Raw genomic sequence first — 20,329 nt, 5'->3', positions numbered from 1 at the left:
CTCCTCCGAGCAATGCTGACCCCAATGACCCCTCGCTCACTTCTCTCTCGTGGAGAGAAGGCAGCAGGTAATTTTTACCTCCATGTAGCGAGGCAGGGTCAGCCCTGGACCCCACCCTCCTCCGAGGCTGACTGCGCCCCACTACATCCAGGTGAAAACGAGTGGGTCTCCACTGGGATCAGCCCCCAGGTGGGGTGGGAAGGGGCGCAGGGGGTTCCGTCGCTCATCGTGCCGGTGAATAACACCACCTAGCTCTTTCCCTCCGTAGCTCTCAAAGGACGGCAGGTCAGTATCATCACCCCTGCCTGACAGGTGGGGAAACTGAGGCACAGAGTGGTGGATGCCCAAGGTCCTCCAGCGGGCCAGGGGCAGAGTCAGGAATCCAAGCCAGGCCTCCTGAGTCCCCGTCGGATGCTCTAGCCACTAGGCCGTACGGCCTCGAAACACATTGAAAGCGGCACTGACTCGAGGGCGGAGCTGTGCCATTCTCTCCACCAGGAGGCGGGCGTACAGCCCTCCCTTCCCCGTCTGCAGGTCAGCGGGCGGCTGGTATGAAATGCAGCTCTGGACGGACATCTGGGGCGAGCTGACTGTACAGTGTATGGGAGCCCGATCCTGCTCAGAGCATGTGGGAACAGAGGCGTTCCCCTCACCGTAGCTTAGCCCCCCACAGCTCAGTCCCTAGGCCCCGGGTAGGGCCCCCACAAACAATCCTGCAGGCAACTCGGGGTTAATTTAAAGGGACGCTACCTTTTATACCTACTTCTGCTTGGGAACCTAGCCCGGTCAGTTTCACTTTCTGTGCCTAGACAGCAAATTAATTTCCTGGATTATTTGTTGCCTAGTGGTTAGAGCAGGGGGAGCTGGGAGTCAGGACTCCTGGGTTCTCTCCCCAGCTCTGGGCGGGGAGACGGTGGTTAGAGCCGAGGAGCTGGGGTGGTGTCTCCTGGTTAGAGCAGGGAGACGGAGAATCAGGACTCCTGCGTTTTATTTCCAGCTCTGGAAGGAGAGTGGTGTCTAGTGGTTAGAGCATGGCGGAGGAGCGGGGGCTGGGAGTCAGGACTCCAGGGTTCTCTCCCCAGCTCGGGTGAGGAGCAGGGTCTAGCTGTGAGGTAAGAGAGTCAGGACTCCGGGGTTCGAGCCATTTACAGGGCAATATGCAGGCCCCAGTCCACACAGGCCCGATTGACTTAAATGGAGCCCCAGCCTGTGTTGAGTTCACTGGGTCCTGAGGTCTGGTGCACCCGGGGCTGGATCCAAAGCTATAGCTGGACCGTTATGGTCCCCTCATGCGGACACAGTTTACGATGCTCTATCACAGTTTGCTCTGATGCAACTTAGCCGGGAGCCCTGGTGTCGAGACTGGAACCCAGGAGTCCTGTGTGTCAAACCAGGTGAGCTGCAATGGGGCACGTCAGGCTGTCGTGGTGTAGAGGGGTTGGCACAAGTGGCTGCACTCCCAGTGCTGACAAGACGGCAGACGAGGGATCCTTAACCTTCAACGTAGCATGTAGAATCCCTCTCTGAAGGACACCCTAGCCCCTTTTAGCTGGGATCTAGGGTGGGGTGGGAGGGGTGTGAAATCTGGGATAAGAACCCCCACATTAGATCCTCTGACACATGCAGAAATGGGATTTTTCCAGTGTTGCAAACTCTGGCAAGATCTGCTGTTTTTTCTTAAAGCCCCAGCTCCCAGAGTCACGTGAATGTGGGGGAAAGTACATTTCTAGCCCTCTCACTCATTGAGAAAAGTTTTCAAATGTCACTTGAGTGTGACCTAAGTACAACAAAAGGCACTGGGAATAGAACCCAGGAGTCCTGACTCCCTGTGCTAACCCACTGCCCCCACTTCCCTCCTGGCATCGGGAATAGAACCCAGGAGTCCTGACTCCCTGTGCTAACCCACTGCCCCCACTTCCCTCCCGGCTCCGGGAATAGAACCCAGGGGTCCTGACTCCCTGCACTAACCCGCTGCTCCCACTCCCCTCCCAGCATTGGGAATAGAACCCAGGAGTCCTGATCATCCACTAACCACTAAACCCAACTCCCCTCCCAAAGGGCAGCCCACCCTGCTCTAACCCACTGCCCTGCACTCCTCTCTCCGAGCTGAGAACTGAACCCAGGAGGCCTGATTCTCACCCCCACCAGACCCCCAGCTGCAGAGAACCAGTCATTCCACCACCTCCCTCTTCCTGGTTGTCCTGAAACGACCCCTCAGGATCAGCCCACCCGCGCCTGGGCCCCTTTGCACTGAATAGCCTTGCAGCGGGGGAGGGGGGAAATCTGTGCTGCAGGTGGGTCACGTGCCCCCTGAGTGCATGGGGGGTGGCTTTTTGCAATCAGCCAGATCCTGTGCGCATGGCTGATTGCATGGAGACTCTGCCATGGAGACAAATGCCACTTTGTTCCGCGGCTGGCGCTGGCGTGGGGGGGGGGGGGCCTGGCGCTGACCTCATTCGCTGCGGCTGGCGTGGGGGGTGGGTGGGAGTCGGCTCCCTGCAGCACTCCCCTCCCCCCGCGATGTGACACTGACCTAGATTGCCATCTACCAGTGCCATTCACACCCCCCCCCCGCCCCTTCCGTGCCCGAGCCAGCTGCCTGCAGAGAGATGCCTGCGGTGCCCACGCGGCACCTGTGCGTGATGTACCTCGCCTGGTGTCGGTGTGAGACGTGCGCCCGTGTCTGTGCATGGCACCCGGGAGCGTGGGCCAGAGCGGTGCGTCTGGGGCATGCACGTCGCTATCGTGTGTGTGGCGTGTCGGGCAGAGGGGGATGTGGGGCGCGGCTGTGGTGCCCGTGTGGGGGAATCGGAGCATGTGCTTTCTCTGTGCGTGTGGCGGGCATGTCTGTGTGTGATGGGCATGATGTGTCCGGGTGGTACCTATGTGCGTTTTGTACCAGGGCATGAGGGGGGCTTTGTGTCCAAGCCAGCGCTTGTTTCAGCGATGGGTGTAGGGTGTGTGTATATGTGTGACTGTGTCTGTGTGAGTATGTTGGTGGGGAGTATGTCCCTTTCTCTAATCACGGAACCCAAGAGTCCTGACTCCCAGCCCCTCCCACCTGCTCTAACCACTAGACCCCACTCCCTTGCCAGAGTTGGGAACAGAACCCAGGAGTCCTAACTCCCCATCCACTGCTTTAACCACTACATGGCACTACACAGCTAACTTTCCAGCCAGCCAGCCTCCCTGCTCTAATCACTATCAACCTGTGGTCGTCCGCAGACTATGTCTAAGATTTCCAAAGGGGTCCGCACCTCCATCCAATATTTTGTAGGGGTCCGCAAATGAATAAATGTTGAAAACCATTGCACTAGGCCTCACACCCCTCCCAGAGCTAGGGATAGGACCCAGGTGTCCTGGCTCCCAGGCCCCCTGCTCTAATCACTAGATCCCACTACTCTCCCAGAGCTGAGGATAGAACCCAGGAGTCCTGACCCCCTCCACTGCTTTTACCACTACACAACTAACTTTCCAGACAGTCAGCAGCTACAAAACTGTGTCAGGGCTGGGGACACATTCGGCAGGCCAGCCGCTCGTCCCTCTGACAAGTGGCACAGAGGGCCATGGACACTAGTTAATGCCTGGTGGCAACAACACAAAGCATCTAAACTCGGTGTGTGTGTGAGCTCCAAAAGGGAGTGCAGGTCCTGGGAACATTGGCTGAACATCAGGACCTCAGAGAGTTTGTGGCTGGTTGCACAATCCCAGCCCGATTAGCGACTTGGCGGGCGGAAACAGAGTCACGCCAACGTGCTCCAAGCTGGGCGTTTCGTTCTCACGTGCGCCTAGGAACAAAGGCCCCCATCCTTAAAGCTAGTTAGGTGTCTAAGTCCCCTGGGTTTCACTGGGAGTTAGGCACCTAAATACATTTGAGGATCTGAGCCAAAATCTCCTCTCCTTGCTCCTACATTGCTCATTCGTATTGTGGGGGCGCCTGGGGGCCGTAGGCAAAGATCAAGGTGCCCATCGCATGAGGTGCTGGACCCACACAGAGCAAAAGTGTGCTAGAAAGGAGGAGAATCTGGGTGAAGGCCCTGTGGCCTGGCGTTTCTGGGCCAAGACCCAGCCATGTCTGGTGAATTACAATAGCGTTGAAAGGTCCCGTTAGAGCTGGGGGAAACTCGGAGTTTTCAGCTGGGTGAGAAATTCCAGCAGCTTTCCTCCTGAATGGGCTGTTTCCTGCCAAATTTCCTTTGGGAACGGACCATTCCTAGATGCGAAACGCAGGCCTGGATTCAGTCCTGAGTGACCCAGAGCCGAGCTTTTAGAAAAATGTCCAGTCTTGGTTCAAAAATTGCCAGGGATGGAGATTTTGCCCTGGCCCTTTTAGGTTGTTCCCATAGTTAATCCCCTCCCGGTTAAAATCTAGGCTTTATTTCCAGTCGGGATTTGTCTGAGATTGTCATCCCTTAACCTCCCCCGTGTTAAACTGAATAGATCCTGCTCTTGTCTGTTTTCCAATCCTTTCGTCATTCTCATGGCTCTTTTCTTTGTCAGAAAACTTTCAAGCAGGGCAAGGCCCCAGCTGAGATCAGGGCCCCGTTGCGCCGGGCGCTGCACAGACACAGCGAGAGACGGTCCCTGCCCCAGCAGAGATCAGGGCCCCGTTGCGCCGGGCGCTGCACAGACACAACGAGAGAGTTTGTTTGTGTTCATTAAACACACACACACACGAGGCCTAGATGCTTACAGCCCGCTGCTCTGGGTGGCTTTTGATGACTTAGGACGCAGTGAGCCTTGCCCTAGCACTCACCACCTATTTAAAGCGATGCCGTCCCGTTCCTTTTTGCTACACGGTCCCTCCCCCCAAAATTTACAGTCTAACTAGACTCAGGCTGCCAGGGGAGACTGAATGACAGAGGAGGGACGTGCTGTGCCCCAGGTCTCAAGGCAGGCCCAGAACCCGGGTGTCCTGACTCTTAAAGCAGGGCCCTATTCAGCCCATGCTGCTAGCTCGCCCCTAGAAACTGTCACCCTCCTTCTCCTTCAACGCGCAGCTTGGCTGGAAGGCAACATGGTCCAGTGGGTTGAACTGTGTTAAGGTCACCTGGGTTCTAGCCCCACTGACCTGAGGTGAGTTTTCACCCTTCTGGGCATCAGTTTCCCCGGCACCCTGAGTTTATTTAGGCTGTAAGCTCTTCAGGACAGACACTGTTTGTCTGTCACTCTTTGTCCGTGCAGCACCTGGCACAACGGGGCCCTGATCCCGCTCAGGGTCTGTGCAGCACCTGGCACAACGGGGGCCCTGATCTCAGCTGGGGCCACCTTGTTCTTTTCCCCAATCCAGGCGGCGTCCCTGACCCCATCGCCTATCCCCTTGGGGACAGAACACTCCTAAGCCCCATGGTTCTCCCTGCCCCCCTCCGCCTGCTGCAGAGCCTGGAACAGGTGTGCCGCAGTCCTGGTGTATTTATTGCTAGACAAAGTGGCGGAGGACGCCAGCTCCCCTGGCCGCAGCTGTGAGACAGACACTGGGGCAGCTTTTCTCTGGGGCCTTAGGGCTCAATATGGCCCCTCCGCTGAGTAGAATCGGAGCTCCTCCACTCCGTGCCATGAGCCCTGTACTGCTCGCAGGGATTCTCCCGCTGCAGAAGCCCGTGCTAGGGGAGGGCTGTTTTATCTCACGCTGCCCCCACATCTCCCCCCTCCAATGCATTTGGAGCAATGCACCCCACCCAACGCATTGTGCGAGAGGCCATGGCGCTGGGCAGAGGCTATGCCAGGGAGGGTTGCTGCTGGACAATGCACACTGGCCCACGGGGAGGGCAAATGGCTTTTGTTTGACCCTGCTCGTTGCCACCTGGGGTAGATCTACGCCCTCAGGCCACCACAGAGCCGAGCCAGGAGATATAAAGCCCTCGGCGCCTGAAGGGACCCTGAACTGATGCTCGGGAGAAGCCCTGGGGCCTCCAGTGGCAGGGTAGCAGCACAGGGAAGCCTTGCAGAGAACCGCACGCTCCTGCTGGTGCCCCGCAGCCCAGCCAGCTCCCCGGGCCTTGCTCCGGCTAGAAGAGAACCGGCCTCTTCGAAGCCGGGGGAGCAGGCAGCCCCCGTTGCTGGCTCCCAGAAGCCCAGCTGGGCGGCAGAAGAAGCTGCAGCATGAGCAGCTTTGCCAGCTCTTGTTTCTTTAAGGGCGAAGGGGCTCAGGAGATCATTGGAGGGGAGCGAAAGCCAGGAGGGGACGCTTCAGGGGGCAGCTGAGCTGCAAGGGAGACATGATGGGGCAAGCCCAGCCCAGGGCTGCATCACGCCCGTGGGAGGAAGGGCAAAGGGGGGGCTGGAATTGATGCAACTCCCCAGCCAGAGTGGGCAGGGGAGGGAAACTGGCCCCAAGGGCCAGACTTGGTCAGAGCCCAGTTTTAAAGCCCACCCCCGAGCCGAGCCCAAACCCAACCCGGGAGCATCAAGCTCTTGCCAGACATGACCCTGCTACCTCCTCCACCTGCATCAGCGCCACCACTGCTCCTGGGGGTCTCACGCTCCATCGCCAGCTGCCTCCTGCCTGTGGGGGTGGCGTGGCAGCAGGGCGCCCGTCCCACCTCACTGCACGGCCCGAGGCGCTGTGACACGCTCGCTCCACGGCACGGCGGGAGGCCAGATGGCCCACCCCAGCCGGACTGCTGTCTGCTGAGCCCCCCACCATTTCCTACATCCAATAACCCCAGCCTCTCCTGCACAGAGAGCTTGACCCCACCCCAGCTGGCCTCTTTGCCAGTTTCACTGCCTGTGGCTAGTAGCAGCAGAATCTGAGGCCACAGGGAGCCTGGGGCAGGGAGGATGAGCAGGGTTCTGGGGCTCTGGAGCCATGAGCAATATTGGGTGCCATGCGGCCACCCTAACCCAGCCTTCTGCGCCCCATGCCAGTGGGGCTCCACCATGACCACAGGGGGTGGGGGGTCCCCTGGAACCTGCAAGACAGGTCAGTTCCCTGCTCTACCAGAATCCCTGTGTGATGTTGACCCATCCTCCATGGGGAGGGATAGCTCAGTGGTTTGAGCATTGGCCTGCTAAACCCCGGGTTGTGAGTTCAGTCCTTGAGGGGGCCACTTAGGGATCTGGGGCAAAATCACTACTTGGTCCTGCTAGTGAAGGCAGGGGGCTGGACTCAATGACCTTTCAGGGTCCCTGCTAGCTCTATGAGATAGGGTATGTCTCCATATACACCATGGTGATAGCTTCAGAGCACCTCTGGGTGCTATTTCTCTTCCCCCCACCCCATTATGATGGTATTGAAGGATGTAAGAGAACATAGTTAGTGCTGCAGCATGAGTAAGTCTACTAGGAACAGAGACCACAACCCAGACTGTGGGGAAGTAAAAGTGGATTTGAGTCCAGAGCCTTGGTTCCATCCACCTTCTCTCCCCTGCCTACAGAACAGAGGCTCATGTTGCTGACAGGAGCCCAGACCTTTTTAGGGTCGACATGACCATTATGCATAGAGGCAGGTGGAAATTGGCTTTCCCATCCCATGGGAATTTTGGGGATTAAGAAGATTCCCATTGCACAGCAGGAGGAAAAATCAGGACCTTTGTTTTCTGCAAAAAATAAAAATAAAAACCTCCCCAAAGAACCCCCCAGAAGAGTCAATAGCTTGGTCCTGTCTCATCCACATCTCTGGGGAGCTCACTATTCACTAGGATCTCGATATGGACCAATCAGCATATTCCAGTCAAAAATGGAAGTCCAAACCTTCCCCACCACCTCTGGGTATTTATGGATCGATAGGATCACCGCACTTATTAATTGCATTCTTCAATGGAAGCCCCCAAGCATCCTGTAGTGCACCCGTTTGTGGCTGATCTTTGCGAGAAAGAGGCCAGCACAGCACACTTGCACTTTAATATTATTCAATATTTTATTGTGGAAACATACAGACAAACTGTTTCGAAAGCAGAAAGATCTCAGGCGGGGGTTGGGAGGGGATTAGGGGAGATTCCCACCCTGGAGATCAGTTCCTCGGCCTGCTCCATCCCACAACCCCCCCCACCCATGACTTCCACGATCCTCTAGTTTTAATTTTAAGCCCAGCACAACAACAAACAAAAAAAAAAAACAAAAGAGCAAGTGACGAGTTAGTGCATACTCATCTCTGGAAAGAAAACGAGAAACCACATGACTGTACATGACGTGAAGACAGAATTCACTGCAGGTGAGTTGTGTTTCTGGAGGGTGAGATGTGGTGGATGAAAAGGGAAGAGACCGACAGTGTTTCTACCTAGACCTATTACCACGTGCTGCCATTCCCAAACAAGGCCGACAAACCCTCCCACCGCTACACAGACACCTTGAACTTCCCCAACCTACCAGTAGGGGGCAGGATTTGCACCATCGGTTTCTAGCTGGGTGGAGAACGTTCAAGCCTACGCCAGCAGGGGCAGCGTGGTCCATTGGTTCAGTAGGACTGGTGGGCACAAGGTGCGTGTGTCGGGGGACAGAGGGAACGGGAAGGTCTATGCCACTTCTTCCTCTGCTTCCTCTTCGAACTCGCCTTCCTCAGCCGTGGCGTCCTGGTACTGCTGGTACTCGGAGACCAGGTCGTTCATGTTGCTCTCCGCCTCGGTGAACTCCATCTCATCCATGCCCTCGCCCGTGTACCAGTGGAGGAAAGCCTTGCGGCGGAACATGGCGGTGAACTGCTCCGAGATGCGCTTGAAGAGCTCCTGGATGGCCGTGCTGTTGCCAATGAAGGTGGCAGCCATCTTGAGCCCGCGGGGCGGGATGTCGCACACGGCCGTCTTGACGTTGTTGGGGATCCACTCCACGAAGTAGCTGCTGTTCTTGTTCTGCACGTTCAGCATCTGCTCGTCCACCTCCTTCATGGACATGCGGCCGCGGAAGACGGCCGCCACCGTCAGGTAGCGCCCGTGGCGGGGGTCGCAGGCGGCCATCATGTTCTTGGCGTCAAACATCTGCTGGGTCAGCTCCGGCACGGTCAAGGCCCGGTACTGCTGGCTGCCGCGCGGCTGGTCAAGGGGGCAAAGCCGGGCATGAAGAAGTGGAGGCGAGGGAAGGGCACCATGTTGACGGCCAGTTTGCGGAGGTCGGCGTTGAGCTGCCCGGGGAAACGGAGGCAGGTGGTGACGCCGCTCATGGTGGCCGAGACCAGGTGGTTGAGGTCGCCGTAGGTGGGGGTGGTGAGCTTGAGGGTGCGGAAGCAGATGTCGTACAGGGCCTCGTTGTCGATGCAGTAGGTCTCGTCCGTGTTCTCCACCAGCTGGTGGACGGACAGGGTGGCGTTGTAGGGCTCCACCACCGTGTCCGAGACCTTGGGCGACGGCACCACGCTGAAGGTGTTCATGATGCGGTCGGGGTACTCCTCCCGGATCTTGCTAATCAGCAGCGTGCCCATGCCCGAGCCGGTGCCGCCGCCCAGCGAGTGGGTCAGCTGGAAGCCCTGCAGGCAGTCGCAGCTCTCCGCCTCCTTCCTCACCACGTCCAGCACCGAATCCACCAGCTCGGCCCCCTCCGTGTAGTGCCCCTTGGCCCAGTTGTTACCAGCTCCGCTCTGACCTAGGCAGCAAGGAAGGGGGGGACGGGGGTCCAGTTACACGCCGGGAGCACTACGGGTTGCATGGCTTGGGGGGAGGGGGATGGGAGTGTCCACCCTTTGCCAAGCCAACCCTAGATAGAAGGACATGGTCTCCGTTGAAGACCAGCGTGTTGAGTTTAGCAGATCTCAGCCCTGGTGGCTTTATGGATGATCCCAGGGCTGAGTTCCACCAAACTCGACACATGGGCCACCCGGACAGCTCATGTGCACACAGCTGCCAGACGCAGCCGGCCCCTTCGGCAGACTGGGGCAGAGGACCAAGGAGACTGGATTGTCCGTGACGGGACAGGAAGGAAGCACACAAGACTGGCAGGGAGCCGGGGGACACAGCACCCCCACAACTGCGCACTAACTTCCCCAGCCAAGACTGGCTCTAGCGTTTCAGCTTGGGCACCCCAAAGAGGCCCAATTCACACAGCCAAGCACCCACCCGCTGGAGCTCCAGCCCCTTCAGGGTGCCACAAAAGGTTGGGCCTGCTGCAAACGTGCGGAAGTTTAAGATACTGCCCCCTTCCCGTGACTTCAGCTTCTTAGCTGGGTCGGGGTGGCCCAGCCTCTCGCTAGCTACTCTGGGCCCCGAACTCTGCTCAGAAGCCTGGACATGTCACTGGAGAGCCTGGGGTAACCCCGCAGCTTTCAGATCCTGCACCATCTGATCCTGCCTGGGATCCAGACACTGGCAAAACTCCACAGCTGAATGAATCAGCCAACGCCTTGGGGCTCTCCAATTCCTTCCTGAAGATGCAGAGGGTGTAGGTGGGGGTTGTTAATTAAAGTGCCTTGCCCAGTAATTAAAAGCTATTCACACATGCTCTGAGCTTCTTCAGCAAGTTCTACCCCACCCAGGTCCCTTCGGAGAGATTCTCTCTTTTCTGGGGGAGGAAGTCGGTTTTCTGAGAACCTGGGAGTCCTGGCTTCCCCCTGCCCCCAGCCACTGCTCTCACCACTAGGCGACGCTGCTGTCCAGAACCAGCACAAGAACCCAAGGGGTCAAGCGGGAGAGGGACAGGGGGGTGGTACCCCAAGCCCCACTTTTCCTAACCATCTCATTGTCGCCTCCTCTTGGTGGGGACGAGGAGCGCAGGGACAGAAGCCATCACCCACCCGCTGGGAGAAATCAGGCTGAGCTGGGGATAGACTGGCCACCCCATCCCGCCTTGTGGGGGGAAGTCAGTCTCCTCCATGGGTAGCTCGTGGGGCCAGGATCATTAACCTACCCATTGTCCCTGAAACACGGGTCCCACCAAGAGGGACGCCCTGCCATGTGGTGGAGAAACTAGCCAATTATAGACAGTGCTGTTTTGGGAAGAAACATGCAGGGGACCTCAGCTCTTCCTGCACTGATGGGGACCCTCCCGCACAAGACCCCAGCACCTCAGTGCTGCCCACCTTACCGAAAACAAAGTTGTCAGGCCTGAAGATCTGCCCAAAAGGACCAGATCGGACCGAGTCCATGGTCCCAGGTTCCAGGTCCACCAGGACTGCCCTGGGCACGTACTTCCCACCTGGCGGAAGAGAGAGATCAGATGCTTTCAGGAGGCCGGGTTGTGTCATCACAGGTTGTGTCACCCATTTGCCCTGGGGGCGTCTAGCTGGCGGGTGGGGCCCAGGCCCGAGTTCCGGGATTGCCTCAGTAGGCCAGAGACCAAGGTGTGTGTATTGGGGGGAGGTGGGGGAGGGATTTCTTCCCCTCCCCCAAGCAATGGATTGCTACAGATGCAGCCAGAGCAGCTGCTGAGACCCCCAGCCCCCCAGACTCTCCACTGCAGGTGGGTGCCACCAGCTATTTGCTTCTCACTGATTGCCGTGCATCAGAGGCACTCAGAGCGCACCAGGAAGGATTGTGCGGCCTCATATTCACTCCCACAAGACCTGGCCACTAGCTATTTGACGAGGAGAGGAAATGAAGCACCCGAGTGATCTGACAAAAGGTCATAGCAGGGGAGAGAACCCAGGAGTCCAGCTTCCCAGCCCCCCTGCTGTGACCACTGGACCCCACTCCCCTCCCAGAGCTGGGTATAGGATCCAGGAGTCCTGACTCCCTGGTCCCGTGTTCCACCCACTAGGGTGCACTGCCAACCAGGCCACCTCCCTCCCAGTGGGACATTAACAAAGGAACTAGCCAGGAAGCTTCAAGCACCCACCGGGAAGCAGTGTGTTAATGGGGGAGATCCCTCTAGACCCACCATGCACAGACAGGCTGTGGTTAGAGACCCCTGCCCCCACAATTCCACCCCCCACCCCGCCCAGACTCGGTACCTGAAGCCTCATTGTAATAAACGTTGATCCTCTCCAGCTGCAGGTCACTGTCTCCGTGGTAGGTACCAGTGGGGTCTATGCCATGCTCATCGCTGATGACTTCCCAGAACTGCAGGGAGGGTGGAGAGGAAGGGGTTTAAAAAGTCACATAAACAAACCCTTCCGCAAGCAGCTGCAGACTGGATCTAGCCTGGCAGCGGGGCTGGCTGCAGAGAAACCCACCCAAGCTTATGCAATACTAACCCACCACATGAGAGACGAATTCCTTCCTGACCACCAGCAGGTGACTGGATTGTGCCCTGAAGCATGATCATTAAACCTGCTCTACCCAGGTCTGCCTCAGCTTGATAGCTGCTGCAGCTGCCCCCCTCCTCTGTGAGAAGATGGAACTAGATACCTGCCAGATCATCTCCTTCTCCACCCGCCCACCAAGTTATTAGCATCTGCCTGCCTCAGATCCTTTTAGGAAAACTGATCGAATGCCCTTGATTGTAAGGAGCGTATTGTATTTGCTTTCTATGGTCTCTGCACCTCAGTCGGGGAGATAGGAGTGTAATTTATTTATCAGGCTGTCATCCTAGCCAGGCTAACTGCAGGTGGCATTTGCACCAGTTACAGGGACACGGGCGGTATTATCTGTCATTTTCCACAAGCTGGGTTAGTACTTCACTCAGACCCAGCTTGCTGGGGGAGGTTGTGGGGGGGAGGAGGAAAGAGGGGAGGGAGGAGGAAAGAGCGGGGGAAAAATTGGCTTACCCCATTTCCCCAAGACAAGTGTCTGACTTATTTAAAATAGCAGAAGTACTAAAGACCTCAAACCCAACACACACACACACACACACACACACACACACACACACACACACACACACACTCAAATGTTTACAAACTAGAATAGACACTGCAGAGAAAGGGTTCTCTCTCTTACAGATGGGGAAACTGAGGCAGAGCTAGATTTTTTTTCAAGGGCTCCACTTCCATTTAGGGTGCTTAAAACCCAGATTGTCTAGAGAATTCACCACCCATCACGGCTGAGTTTTGAGAACCCAGACGGGAACTGAAGTCAGTTCTCTCTCATCCCAGCCCACCACAGAGCCATCTCTGCCTTTTCATTGCCAGGGAGGGACGCGAGACTGTTTGACCTGGTAGGTTTCAGGACATCTCTGGAAGGTGGCTTGCGAGCACAGTCCCCGGGGCTGGGTTCTTGTGATTTGGTCAGTCGCAGAACAGCGCCCCTAGAAGCGTTGGTCTAATGTACAGTTGGGTACTTGGGTTAAGCGCCTGTGAACCCAGGGGAATTTGCAGGGTACTGGGACATCCCGCAGACCAGGGCAGTCTCTAGTACCACACAGCTATCCAGGGCCTCCTGGAAGGTACAAGCCCCACTTTTGTGGCATCAGCTTAAAATACAGCAGTTTTCAAACTGGCTAACACCCCCGCTACAATGAGGGGATCAACCCACCTGCACGCACAGGCAGAACTGGAGGGAGGGTGGAGGACCCAGGACAGAGTCCTGGCTCCCCCGCTTCCCTCACCCACTAGAATAGTCCCAGCTCGAGAATCCAGGAGTCCAACCCCCAACCCCAGTCTCTAGCCATGAAACCCAGTTCCTCCCAGTTAGGAGAGAACCCAGGAATCCAGAATCTCAGCCCCGCCCCCTTCTCTAGCTCCCCTCCTGGAGCCAGGAATAGAACCCAGCCATCAGACGACCCCCCCTGCCCCCAGTCATTAGACCCTACACTTCTGGGGGGAGGGAGGGGTAAGAACCCAGGAGTCCTGCCTCCCAGTTGCCCCTCCCGCTCAGACAATCAGGTCAGGGGAGAGAGAGAAGAGATTGCAACATTCAGATCAAAAGAAATCAGCATGGATTTAACACCAGTCTATTGTCCAGCAGAGTTGTGTGACACACACACACACACACACACGCACACACACACACAATCCCTCCCTGCCATTCTGCAGCATGGCTCTAAAATGGAGCCGCCACAAGCCCTCGCCTCTTTCGATCTCGCCACTATGATGCTGCTGCAGCAGCAGGTTCTATTTATACCCGGCGCTGGCTACATGGGAGGAAGTGGGGGTGGGGAGCAAGGAATCCACAAAGGCAGAACCCGGTGTGGGGGGGGGGGGAAAGAAGCAGACCCCCCCCACCCCTTAAAAACCCTCAAGGACACAGGCACCCCCTCCCTTCCTCTGCCTGGCTGTAGTGCTGTCACTTACCCCTCTGCCCCCCCCATGCTACAGGAAGGGGTGCCCCCCCTTGCCAGCACCCCTAAATTCTGGAATAGAACCCAGGCATCCTATTCCCCCCTCCCCCAGGCACTAGACCCCACACTGGAGTGGAGTCTAGAACCCAAGAGGGATGGGGATGCAGATCTGGGGGTGGGGTCTCTACAATTCCCCACTCCCTGCTTCAGATTTTAGCAGGCTGCAAGGCTCCCCTCTTGCTGGGGCTAATATTTCAGGGGTCTGAGATCCTGGCTGGCTGAAACTGGGGTGTGAGGAGGCAGCAGGGTCCTTCCCTCGAATTGAGGGTTAGATCCCAGCTGGCCAGAATTGGGGTACATTCCGGGGGGCCAAGGATGTAACAAAAAGGGAGGGAGCTGTTCTGGTGCCTGGCTTCACCCCCGAATCTCAGGGGTTCAGTTCCCTGCTGGTGTACAGGGCTGGGAAGGAGAATTGGTATCTTGTGTGGGGGGGGAGGTTGCACAGGAGGAACTGAACCCCCTAAAAACAAGGGGTGAAACAAGCCATTGAGCTAGTTTCAGCCTCCCTCCAGGAGGCAGCCCCACTCCCCTCCAGGTTCCACTGAACACTCCTCCCCCCACCAGCACCAGCAGGGATCCAAAAATAATCCACCAACCCCGCCCCCACCCTCCATGCCGATTCCTCCACCCTGCACCAGCCCTGGCCTGACAGGTTCGGCTTTTTAAAGCGACAGGCAATTGAAGGGGGGGGGGGAGGGGGGCAGCGCCAGCCCCCTTTGCAGAGGGGCCTGTAACCGCAGGGGCAGTTTCAATCCGAGCTTTGTTCTGTCTGCAGGAGGCGTGTGGGAACATGAGCCCTGTGCCCATTACCACACAGGGCCAGGCTTCCCACAGCCGCACTGGGCAGAACCGCCCCCCTCCCCGCCCCAGACACATCAGCCACCCCCCCTGCAGCATGGCCTTGCTATGGGTGAGCCACTCCAACAAGGCAACTCCCCCACCAACCCTACAGGGAAGGCTGGAATTGGGGTGTCACCGTGCAAACAGACAAAGCGATTGCTTAGGGCCCCGAGCAGCTCAAGGGCCCCCTCCATTTGCTATTATTTTCATAAGAACGTGCCTGTTTTAGCGTTGGGAGGGACCCCAAAATATTCCTGCTTATGGCCCCCCAGGGGCTAGCACCACCACTGGGTTTTGGTTAAAAGCCTTCGGATCCCAGGGGCGGGCAGATGTTTGGGGAAAGTGCAATCCGAGTGGGCTGGATCTGCACCCCCAAAGCAACACCTGCCAGCAGCCTTACTGCGGGGGCGGGGGGGGGGGGACAGGCAAGCAGGGCTGCCAGGGGCTTTTAGGTTGACCCTGCAGATCAAGTGTCTATTAGGAGAACAGGGGCGATCCTAGGACACCCCCCCACACAGTGCAGATGGAGCAGCCGGACACCCCAGCCGCCCTGCACCATTGCCAGCGACCCCCCCCTGAAGGAGAGGCCACGTGGCCTGCATCAGGACGCGCCCCACTTCCACTGGCAGCAGGGCAAGTCCGCCCCACCTGGTGATGCTCAGGGCCTGCCCCTGCTCCCTATGGCGGCATGAGCCAGCCTGGGGCCTAGCCACCAGGCCATCCCCACACAAGGCCGGGCGGGGCAGACACAGAAACTCCGGGCCGAGCCCCGCCACTGTTCTGAACGCCTGGGAGAACTCCCCGTCCCAGGGCGTCACCAGCCCACAGCTGCCTTGTAGGGCCAGATCCGCCCTCTCCAACCAGTGCTCCAGGCTCCTACTTTCTGACCTTTGTCCCATGGGCTCAGGGCTCTGGAATCCCTCCCCGGGCGGGAAAGCTGCCCTTTGAGCTAGGCCATGGCAGGTTAATTACTCTGGTTCTGAGCCCGCCGCCCTCGTAACAAAGGCTTTACGATGCTGATGCAATGCCAGGCAGGCGAGGTACCAGCTCAGCCGATAAGGCCCCCAAGTGCATGCCGGGAAGGCTCCCGCCTCAAGCGAAAGTGCCGCTTCTGGATCAGTCGTGCAGCTACCGCAGCATCAGGCGGGGAGCGAAGCAGCTCCCAGCAGTTCTGCCTCTGAGAGGAGATTCATTGCTGACGAGGGCTGGGAGGGTCTCTCCCCCAGGGTGACCCGTGGCCTCCTCTTTGAGGCACAGCTGGGCTGTTTGCTCCCCAATGCTCACAACTTTATGCCCTCAGCTCCCGCCCCAAAACCGGCAGCATCTTGACATGCCAGACGGGGACATCACTATACCAGAGCTGGCAAGATTCCCCCAGGGTGGCTCCGGCACCGGCTACCAACAAGCCCAGCAAGCTACTCTGCTGCCCACCACAGCTCAGCATTTTGATCCAGGGCGCTCCGGGCTTGCCATGCCGGGGGGATCTGGCTTCCATTTAGACAGGCAGAGACAATGGTGGGAAGCTTGCAGGGTTTTAACCCCCCCAGCTGGAGGATGTTGAGAGAGACAAGTGGACCAGGACTCCAGCCTAGACAGGGGCAATGGGCTGAATGGAGCCCATTTAACAGGTGCAACTGGCAAGACAGCCACGCTCCTGATCAGAGACAGCCACACCAGTCCTTTCAGATTCACGCTGCATTTATACCAAGGTGGCACCTCTCCGTGGAGAGAGAGAGACCTGGTACAGGCTTGGTGCTTTGCCATCCCAGCCCCTTGCCACTCCAGCATGGGGCGACCGGGCCAGTAAAGAGAAATGGGCCTTTCTGCCAACGTGTGCAGCGACTGGGGGGTGGGGAGGAGAGCCGCCATATGTTGTCTAGCATCAAACCGTACCTGTCAGGCTTTCATTTAGGAGGTCTGGCAGGGGAAGCTGGGGCCAGAGCCACAGGGAGCCGCATCCCGGTTTCTGCCCCCTCTGGGATGGGTGGGTCGCTCCGGCATTTGAGAGGAGCAGCTTCCCCAAGGGAAAGGCTCTGCATTATTCCCGCATTGCTCAGATCTCTTTCCCCTGCCTGGCAGCTGAGCAGGCACATCCCTGCCTGCCTGGCCTGGAATCTCACTGCCACCGGATCCTGCGCCCCATTCCTGCCTCGGTTCCCTGGCGGTGACTAATTCACACTGTGCTCTGGTGACTCACCCGCTGGGTGTAGGACGAGCCAGCCAGCCAGACCCAGGGCCCAGCAGCAGGAGAAGCCATCTTCATCCCTGGTCTCATGCCACTGCAAGAGACCCACCCTGCCCAGCCGCCCCTGCACGGCGCAAACAGAGGGGGAAGCCAGGGGCTATTTTAAGAGGCTGGAGATCTCTGGACTGATGCCACAGAACAAGAGACCGGTCCAGACTCCCATCCCTCCCCACAGGGGCTCCCTGCAAAGGGCAGCGTTAGCTGTCCCTGCAGGGAGCCATTGTGAATGTGTGCAAGGCAGCCTCTCCAGCCAGCCGCATTCATGCGGCAATGGCAGATTTCTCCCCCAGTCCACGGATCTTCGCCCGCAGTGGGGGGAAAAGCTGCATTTTCGTCCTGGGTGGGTGGGCCGGGGCTGCCCCCTGCGATCTCGCCCTTTTATTTCAGCCCGCCCTGTGGATCCGCAGCTATTTCAGGGACCGGGGGGGGCTGGGAGCCAGCCCTTCTGCCCACCCCACCCCCTCGCTGCCGCAAACAGCTGCTCGGCGTGTCCTTCTCCAGGCAGGCGGGATCGGGGCACAGATAGGACTTGGGGTGGCAAGGGGGGGGGGTGCCCCAGCCAGACCCCCCCCACCAACACGCCCCCCAGATTGAGCACAAAATGACCAACTGTCCGATCAGGTGACCAGCCCCCGCCCCACCACACAAGCGCCTGGTGAGGGGTCTCCCCCATCTGCAGGGCACTGGCAGGGGTGGGGATCGCACTGGGCTAGGGACCCTGGCAGGGAAAGCCAAACCAAAGGGGGTGACCCAGAGCCCTTACCCGCCCCAGCAGGGCCAGGGCTGAGATCCTGCGGACCCCCCCCCCCCAGCTCCCACCTAGGGGTCCCGCCCTGACCTTGGCCCCGATCTGGTTGCCGCATTGCCCGGCCTGGAGGTGCACGATCTCCCGCATGGTCTCGCTCCGGCTACGGCTTGTCCCTTAATCCTTCAGCGGCCTCGCATGCGCCTTTAAATGGAGCCCGGGGGAGACGGGGGAGGGGCGGGCCAGCGAGAGGCGATGCGCAATTTGCGCATGGGCCGGAGCTGCCCGACTCCCCCCCCCCCGGTGCGCGCGCCCGTAGCTGCACCCCAACTCCAGTGCACCCCGGCTAAAGCGCCCCGCAGCCCGCGTACCCCTGCTCCAGTCCCTCATGCGCCCACCCCCACCCCGTGCTCCTGCAACCGGCGTCCTTAACCCCTCCTGTGCCCCGTATTCCTCTCCGTGTCTCTAATAGCTCCTGCGTTCCCAGGCCCTGCCTTCTGCATCCCAAACTGCCCCAGCACTCAGCGGCAGCACTCGCACCTGCACCCCCGTGCACGGTCTGCAAACTCTACCAGCCTGCTGCACCTTGCCCCCCCCAAATTCTCCATACCCTCAACAGCACCACCCTGCATCCCCTTTCCATGCACCCTGCACCCCCATCTCAGTACCCCCTGCCCCCAGCTTCAGCACCCCCCCAATAACCCCATGCACTCTGCATCCCCAGCCTGGGCTCACCCAAGACTCCACCCACCCTGGAAGAAAGACTTGCTCCGCTTACCCCACAGATGAACGTGGGGTTTATTAAGGTTTCCTTGGGATTTACTGAAGGGGGGGTGGGGGTCTGCAGCATGAGGGGGAAGAGAGGTGGAAAAAAGTGGGGGAGCTCCTATAATGCTGAGCAGGAAAACAGGGTGCAGGGGGGTGCCAAGCAGGAAAGATGGGGTGCTCCAGGGTAACAGACCAGGGTGGAGCACAGGGGAAGCAGGCCAAAAATACCAGGTTTCCTTGAGTACCAGGCTCAGGAGGGAAGCAATACGTCCCAGGGGAACAGCCCAAATTCTGGGACCGGCTGTATCCTGCCCATGTAAGCAAGTAGCATCCTGCCCACTGGGGAGTGCTGATGACCCTGCTCCTTCACCGTTAGCGTTGCCAGGTAGATCAGACCAGGAAGGGGCCCATCTAGGCCACACCTGTTGCTCCAGGTTAGGGGACAGGTTCATCTAGATCAGCCTCACCTGTGTGGGAGAGAAGGAACTGGAACTTAGAGGAGAAACAACGAGGGGTCCTTGTGGCACCTTAGAGACTAACACATTTATTTGGGCAGAAGCTTTCATGGGCTAAAACCCACTTCATGGGATACATGGAGTGGAAAATACAGTAGGAAGATGCATCTATAGCAGTAGGTGAAAAGACAGGAGTTGCCTCACCCAGTGCGGGGTCAAGACAAATCAGTTGAAGTGGGCTATTCTCAACAGGAGGAAAAATCACTTGTGAAGTGGTAATCGGGGTGGCTCATTTCAAACAGTTAACCAGAAGGTGTGAGTACCAGTAGGGGCAAATTAGCATGGAGAAATTAGGGTGTGTTTTTTTCAGTTCTTGTAGTGACCCATCCATTCCCAGTCTTTATTCAGGCCTGAATCTTTTCATGTACTGCTATATCTCTTCCTACTGTAAAAGCAGCAAAGAGTTGCTTTTACAGATCCAGACTAACATGGCTACCCCTCTGATACTCTTCCTACTGTATTTTCCACTCCATGCATCTGATGAAGTGGGTTTTAGCCCACGAAAGCTTATGCACAAATAAATTTGTTAGTCTCTAAGGTGCCACAAGGACTCCTCATTGTTTTTGCTGACACAGATTAACACAGCTACCACTCTGAAACCTTATAGGAGAAAGGCCCCAGATCCCATTCCCAGAATCTAGATCAGAGCCAGTGCCCCCTATAGGGGAAAGTTCCCATCCCCTGCCTGCCAATCCCCCCAACCTGGGGCTGGAGCTGAGCCTGTGCCCCCTAGAGGGGAAGGCCTCTCATGCCTTTATGTGGATGGAAATTAAAGGCTAAACCACACAGCTCCAAACAATTACAGCTGTACTCCAGCACCATCCTCGGCCTTGTTGCTACAAATGAGCCCTTGCTCTGCCTCCGGGTGTTAAATGGTGGGAGTTTCCCCTCTTGATTACCCTGCATACCCCAAGCGGAAGCCTCCGAAAACACAACTGAGTGACAGTATACGTTAAAACCAGACAAATACAGCAGCATTGCAATTGCTCTGTGCCCTCACATCTCCGAGGGTACTAGTTGTGACAGTCTGTACCCCCTATGTTCACCCCTTTCATAGACAGGTGATGAATTATGTACAAAGTATGCCTCGTGAGGTATCATCTGAAAACTCATAATTTGCTGATCATTATTGTATTG

General features: G+C 57.8%; 1 pseudogene; it reads right to left on the bottom strand.

Annotated features, from left to right (window-relative positions):
* Window positions 1-7,839: 7,839 nt before the first annotated feature.
* On the bottom strand, window positions 7,840-18,074 carry LOC123353614 (annotated as a pseudogene).
* Between the last annotated feature and the right edge of the window lie 2,255 nt (window positions 18,075-20,329).

The sequence above is a fragment of the Mauremys mutica genome, chromosome 20 (assembly GCF_020497125.1).
Source record: "Mauremys mutica isolate MM-2020 ecotype Southern chromosome 20, ASM2049712v1, whole genome shotgun sequence".
NCBI lineage: Eukaryota > Metazoa > Chordata > Testudines > Geoemydidae > Mauremys > Mauremys mutica.
This window is presented reverse-complemented; position numbering and strand designations above follow the sequence as displayed.